This window comes from Ptychodera flava, assembly GCF_041260155.1.
Source record: "Ptychodera flava strain L36383 chromosome 3 unlocalized genomic scaffold, AS_Pfla_20210202 Scaffold_27__1_contigs__length_13241970_pilon, whole genome shotgun sequence".
Lineage (NCBI taxonomy): Eukaryota > Metazoa > Hemichordata > Enteropneusta > Ptychoderidae > Ptychodera > Ptychodera flava.
This window is the reverse complement of record NW_027248281.1, coordinates 4,809,451-4,817,060: the sequence shown is the minus strand read 5'-3', so window position 1 is coordinate 4,817,060 and position 7,610 is coordinate 4,809,451.

Sequence of the window (7,610 nt, the reverse complement as noted above, 5' to 3'; positions counted from 1 at the left end):
CAACCACGAACTGTGTTTAAGAAGAAATCCGACGACGAAATTCTGATTGAACTTCCGTACAACAAGATGTATTGCTGATATAGGCTACTAAATAAGCTCTTGCTATGAAATTCTAGGTTTAAATACTGGACTATAAACGCATATGTTTTGCGAATCACATTTTTTTCAAAATAAAAAAAATATCCTAACTGTTTACACTGACTTCTGAAGAGGACATAATCATGTTTTCCCATACTCGTGCAAAATAATGCGTACATAATTAATCTGCTACGCAGCAAATATAATTGTCTCCAACGACATCCCGTTCATTTCACTGCAGAGAGCAACATGTATGACAAAATATTGACGGCAGTGAAAAAACTGTAGCTACCTGTTCGCGATAATGTGAATCAACAGATATACATCGAGTTTGGAACCAAAAAGGAAACAATGCGGTTCGACGAGGAACCGACAAAAGAAGCCGTCACCTTTGAAAAAAAACTAAGATGTTACTTAGAAGAAAGAAGAACATGTAAGATAACAGGAGGTAAGAACATTTAGAAACATGCAATGAAGGAAATCAAATGTTAGAATAACTTGCATTTCTTCGCAGTTTAATAGGGAGAAAATTCAATTACCGCAGATTTTTTCGACAAAATAAAATTTTTGCAACCATTGAAAGAATTACAATTTTGGTAGGTTGACAGTGAGAAAAAAATTTCCCGTAAAATGCTAGCAAATGCAGAGAAAATATCACATCTGCCCATAGTGTTATCAGCACAAAGTTACTTAATTTTTATTTCACTATTTGGCAGTATTAAATATCATCCGCTCCTAGCGAAAAAAATGAAGATGAGAATCCTCCACTATATACTCATCATCATTATTTTGTCTTGCATAGTTTTAAAAGAAATCTATGCAATGTCTATCAAATTTATAAATAGTGATTGAGTTCGCTATTTGCGCAATAATTCTATTCAAAAAGTGATATCATGAATAAGACGGAAAAGGTTACGTTAAGAATAACAAAAAAAAATGACTGCAACTCGAACTTGAAATAAAATTCATTGACACGTTACACAGTTCCACGATTTCATTCAGTGGCGAAGAGCACACATAATGGCGACGTGACCTCAGTGCGAGAAGGGTCTTAAGGCTTGAGTACTTTGAGTGACCGATCTCTTGCACGGATTATAGATGTCCATCGGTTGGACACTCTTATATTTGTGAGTGGAGGCAGGAATCTAATTTTTGGGATGTGACATGCTCTTGCATCCTAGCCCCTCCAATGCAGGAAATAAGTCCTTTTAAAAACACAAGTGATGATATCAAAATGTGGCATAGATTTTTCAACTGGTGTCTCACTAGCTGGTAGCTCTACTTGTGTGTGATTAAAACGCAACACCGATTTGTCATGATTTCTTGTCATGGAATGTACATGACAACGAATTAATTAATTCAATATTCCGGACTGTGAGTGACACAAACCAACAAGAGGTGAATAAAACGCCTTGAACGTTTCACCAATGACGAAAACAAAAAGTAACTACGGCGTTGTTATTAGCTGTAGATGGAAATTCGTTTCTCTTTTTTAAGACTTCCCTTATTTGTCTCAAAGAGTACGTCCCCACAGAAGACTGCCAAAATAACGTGGAAGTAATAAGATATTTGTTATTGACTTAAGGTTCCAAGACAAGAAATTGACCTTTTTAAGCTAACAATTCTCTAGTGGTTAATAAGCTCAGAACCCCCGTAAATTATATATTTTCGAAAAGCCTAGATATAGGGGAACATTTTTGTTACCATAGTGTCACCATTGTTTACATAACTATCACGTGACAGGTAATTTGCATAACCTTTCAAAAATCGGTTTTCCCTATGTTTTGTTTTAATGCTTTGAGATATGTGGCTGAAATTTGTGTGAGTCTAACCTGTCCTTAGGATCATCCAAAGTGTGTCTCAGAATTTTTTTAAACGTTCTAAAACGACTTTTATGCCAGAAAAAACTTCCAGAGCAGTGACTTTAACCCTAGTTGATTTCTTTAAAATTGTGCTCAAAAAACAAAACAAGCAACGTATAAAAATCTGAGACATACTTTGGAAGAGCGTTGTTGCAACTTGCATTCCAGCAAGTTTGAGTCAGATATTTTGAAGTATTGAGACAAAACATCGGGAAAACCGATTTTTGAAAGGTTATGCAAATTACCTGTCACGTGATAGTTATGTAAACAATGGTGACACTGTGGTAACCAAAATGTTCCCCTATATCTAGGCTTTCAGAAAATGTATAATTTATGGGGGTTCTGAGCTTATTAACCACCAGAGGATTGTTAGATTAAAGAGGTCAATTTCTTGTCTTGGAACCTTAAGTCAATGTGTTTTAAAGTTTATGTCTCTCCGTGAAATTCTAAATTATTGCCTCTATTGCAATCGATACAAAGTTCTATCACTTTTACTTGTCTCTTTCTCTCTGTTTTTCACGTTGGAACATATGATGAGCCTTATATGAAATGTCAATCAAGTTGATAACAGTCGTGTTTGAGTTTGCTACTTGCGCAATAATTCGTGTTAAAAATTCATCATGAATAACACGGAAAATGTTACGTTAAGGGCCTGGTCAGAATTAACAGGGGGGAAGGCCGGTGCGATTCAAAACCTGGATGCATGAAAAATACTGACCCTCCCCCGATTTCTTGCGCAAAATCAAGTGACCTTCCCTTTCCCTGTTTGCTGTCTTCAGTCCCAAAACACTGTCTTGTCCAGTAGGCCGTTGTCCTTTTTTTTTCTTTTTTTTTTTATTGTTCACAAGGTGTAGGCCGTTGTCCTCCTTCCGTATCGACTAAGCAGTACGGGTTGTTCAGTTTGTTCTGTGTCTTCTGAATGATACCGGTATCATCAATGTCACTGTCTGAGGAATCTCCAATTTCAGCTAGCACCATAGTATCTTCTTTGTCACTATCAATATCGGAATCAGTATCTCTGAATTTCTAGACTAGTTCATCAAACCAATCGTCCAAAGACGTCAAGGACACAAAAGACAAACTAAAACACAACTAAAATCAATAAAAATACCGGAAAATTCTATTCTGGTAACATTGGACGTGGTATCTATGTACACAAACATGCCACAAAACGAAGCCATTAACGCAGTGACCGCAGCCCTGGACTCAACAATTGTACCAGCAAACACGTACGATATAAAAAACCGCCAACAAGCTACATGCAAACCCTACTGTCGCTTTTTCTTGAACATAACATATTTGAATTAGACGGAGAATACTATAAGCAAGTCCTGAGGTTGCAGCATGGAGTCGCCCTCGTCTCCTCAGATCCCTGACGTCACTTTCCTTGAAACGGAGAAAACCATTCTAAATCTCCACTCCGATCAAATATTCCTATGGAAACGTTTCAGAGACGACATCTTCATGATTTACAAGGGAACAGAAAGTGAACTCCAAACCTTTGTCGGGGAGTGCAACATGCAGCACCCTAAGTTCAAATTTACATTTGAATATTCTATCGACAAAGTCTCATACCTTGACTTAACGGTCAGAGATACAATCGAGAAAGAAGGCTCGATTTCAAAACCAACACAAAACCAACCGACACGCTCAAGTATAATTTGTGTCACCCGAGCGGCACTTTCAAAGACTTCATTAAAGGTGAACTTCTCCGATATGTTCGCACATGCAACAACAACATAGACTTCACACGCAAACTTCAACAACGAGATTATAGAAAAAAAGATATATCTCGTATCAAGAAAGATGTTAACCTCACAAATCATCAACGATACCTCACCAATAAAGATAAGGGGAATGACATAAGAACAAAACTGGTTTACACAACGACCTTCAGTCCATTCATCAAAACCAGTCAAATCAAACAATGTCTAATAAAAAATGGGAAATAATAGAAGCCAATCAAACACTGGACAAAGTTTTTCCAGAAAAACCTATCATAGCATACAAAAGGAATAAAAACATAAAAGACATCCTCGTTCAAGCACAAAGCAAGCACGAGGATAAAATGAACACGAACGGTCCGACAACAAACCACTCAAAGTTCAGACCACAACATAACCATACTAGCATCAGACCACAACATAATCATACTAGCATCTCTATTTGATGAACAATCGCTACTATCAAATTAACATGTGGGAAAACAAAACAATTCGAGCGACTGATGAAGGAACCGCACTCTGGTTCCGAAACACCGTTAAGATGAATCACTCTAACACATAACCGGTTCTTTTCCCGGGGACCCAGATCACATGACCAGGGTCAAAGCACTATCGATTCACCGGTGTCTCGCCATGTTTCTCCATATCATTAAACCACATTGATCGATTCAATATACCGCATCACTATCAAAGGTAGAAAACGATGTGTAAAGTTGCTCTCATTTCCTATATATTTATTTTTATGAGTGTGTTTGTTCTGTTCAAGAGAAGGCTATTTATAAACAGATTAAAATGTTTTATTTATATTCAAGATCACATACTGGTACATGTGTATGTTTTATAGTTGTGAGTGATGTATTTTGCAGTACAACTGATATCAATATACATAAATACATGAGTGCCCTATATGAACGCAAGTCTCTTTTTAGGATTTCTCTTTGACATTTCAAATTAGGAAAATTTTCCGTGTCATCCTTGCACTAAAATTAGTGACTCTCCCCCTGACTCATGCTCAAAATGAAGTGGCCCTCCCCAAAACCGTTGCATGAAAAATAGTGACCCTCCCCCTATCGCACGGCCTTCCCCCACTGTTAATTCTGACCAGGCCCTAAATATCAAAAATAGTGACTGCAATGTCATCTGAAAATAATTCAGTCACATGTTATACAGTTGTACGATTACATCCAGTTAATAGAAAGCACGCATAATATTGGCACTGTTTGCAATGGCGACGGCGTCTATACGAAAAGGGTCGTAAGACTGAATACTTCGATCTCTTGCACGGCCATTACAGATGTCCATGGGTTGGGCACATCTTATCGCCATGTATTTGTGAGTGGAGACCGGAATCCAGCTTTTTCGGATGTGACATGCTGTTCTATTCGTGCAACCTCTCAGAAAACTGACCCATAATAATAATAATAATAATAATAACAAGGCAGTATTGCTGAAGGCAATGAGTACTTGGGCCGTGATAGAGTAATTTTGAGGACAATATATACTACTATTCAAATATGGTCTTGAATTTCCTCCTGTCATTAGGCATTTGATTAACTGGTTATTAAACGAAGCAATGGCATGACAACGGCAAAATATGTCTAGCAACTTTTGTGGAGTTTGAGGCAGGGGTTCATTATTTATAGTGAAAATTGTTTAAACTCCTTAAATATTCAAATTACAGCAAATTTCTTTTGTTCTCGATGGTAGATGTCTAATATTTAGATGGGCATATTTAGATTTCTACCCTATAGTTATCCCTATATACCAAAAAGTCGGACATCCAGCTCTATTGGCTTGCTCAGAATTAGATATGCGCATAATTAATGAGGTACAATATGTGGTGTCATAAGGTGTCCCATCATACCAAATATGAAGGGTGTAGCACTTGTGGTTACTGAGTTGTGGACAAAATATATCTATTTGAGGTCAAAGGTCATTGAGGTCACGTGACATTTTGTCAAAATAATTGTATTGCTAAGTTATTCCTATATACCAAAAATCAGACCTCTAGCTCTATTGGCTCGCTCGCTTGAAAACAATCTCATAAACCTGGCCATATGGGCAACTGTGTATGGGCAGCTGGATACTTGACTTCCCGGAGAAGGCGAGCTGTCACGTTCAAGCTCAGGATTATTTGTCGATCAATTTCAGTAAATTTACCTTACCTAGATGAAATTTTGTCTATAGGCTGAAATTTCGCCGAATTTTGACGAAATTGCATCGATTTTTCAGGTTCATATCCGACATTTTTGAGTTTTGAGGCAAATGGCTGCGACCCCATGTTGACCCGGTATCTACTGAAGTGCAGGTTGCGGGCTGCGGGTTTTTAGAATTATGGCTAGATTTCTAATATATGTAATATGGCATTTAGTATATAAGAAATAAAACCTTTAGAATGTGTCTATTATCAATGATGATGATGGCTGCCTGGCCATTACAAATAATTAGGGATCTGAATCACTTTTCTTTCTTGCCATGGATGTGAGTGAGAAATATACGTAATACCAGACTGACAAAAAAAAATCGCGCCTCGGAAATGTCGCCACTTATCGCGGAATGAAAATTGTTACATTTCTAGTATCAGGCCATAGGAAGTAAATTCTCTTTGTAATGCATCCATTCACAATTCGGTTCCAGGGCAACTCATACAGAAAATTAAACAATGCCTAGTTAAATGCAATGCATAAGGAAAGATTTGACTTAAAAAAGCGTAGAAGTGATGTGTATTGTAAATGCCGTGTATTTTTCATGAATCTTTAAAAAGAAAAAGACGTACAACAAAGGACTTAGTTTACTTTGCCGTTTCGGTTCAAGCGAGGTCGCGACCTCAGAGAACGACATTCTGCTAACATTTTAGTTTGTGTTCTGCAGCTCCGACTCTCAATAATTTATCTCCTAATATCATGAACGTATGACTTGCACCTGCAGTATGATAGTCGCTCCATGCCGGTATGCTCCCTTCAAGCATTTGATCCAGCATGACTTTGAAAAGTTTCCTAAAACTATAATCGTGTTCACCACAATAAAATTATTTGAAACGGCGTTGAAAACGATTTTGAAAATTGTGCTTTTATCGCGGTTGAACTAATCTGAAGTGTGAGAAGGGCGAAAATGATATCAAAAAAACACACATTTTTTCATGCCCGCAGCCCGCAACCCGCAAAATAGCGCATCCGGTTCGTACGATGCTATGTGCTACAGCTAAAACACAGCATCGTATGCAGGGCTAGCGAGAGAGTTGCCGACATCGACGGTTATTTACGAGAAGTCAATAAAAGACTGTCATTTTTGGAAGCGATCGAGTAGCTGAGGTAGGCTGGGATACGACTTGGCCCAAGAACGCTGAATTTCGGCAGTAATTTGGCTTTTTACGTGAAGTCCCAAAATGGATTTGAAGTCACCGACCCTACGTACGGGTCTTTGCAGGGTTGTGGTGAGCGGGGCGATTAGCTGTAGCGGAACACACAGCATCGTACCCAGGGCTAGTTGACCCCAAGTGAAAATGTGTTCGCGATCAAATCTTCCTATATTTTTTCAGAATTTTCGACAAAATCATTGCTTCTTAAATCTTTTGTAAAATATAAAATACTAAAATAAAACTGCGATGTGCCATGTCTCCAGATTCTAAAACATCGTTCGTTGACCGTTCGACGGAATACTCATTTCGCAAACTTGTGACGCAGTTGAAATTCAATACTGACCGACAAATAATCTTAATGAAACGAGATCATTCTAGACCCCGGTTCTAGACATCCTCCAAATTATCCAACCATTCGCGTTAGAGTTCAGCTCGCTTAGAGTATCATAACATTCTTCGGCCTTCGTTTAGATCGACCCTAATCTCTCCCATTTAGGAAATAAATACACAAGCTACCTCGGCAAAGCTTCGTGCACCATCCAGGACCAACGCACTACAAATCTGTCTTGACGTCATCATCTCCTTACA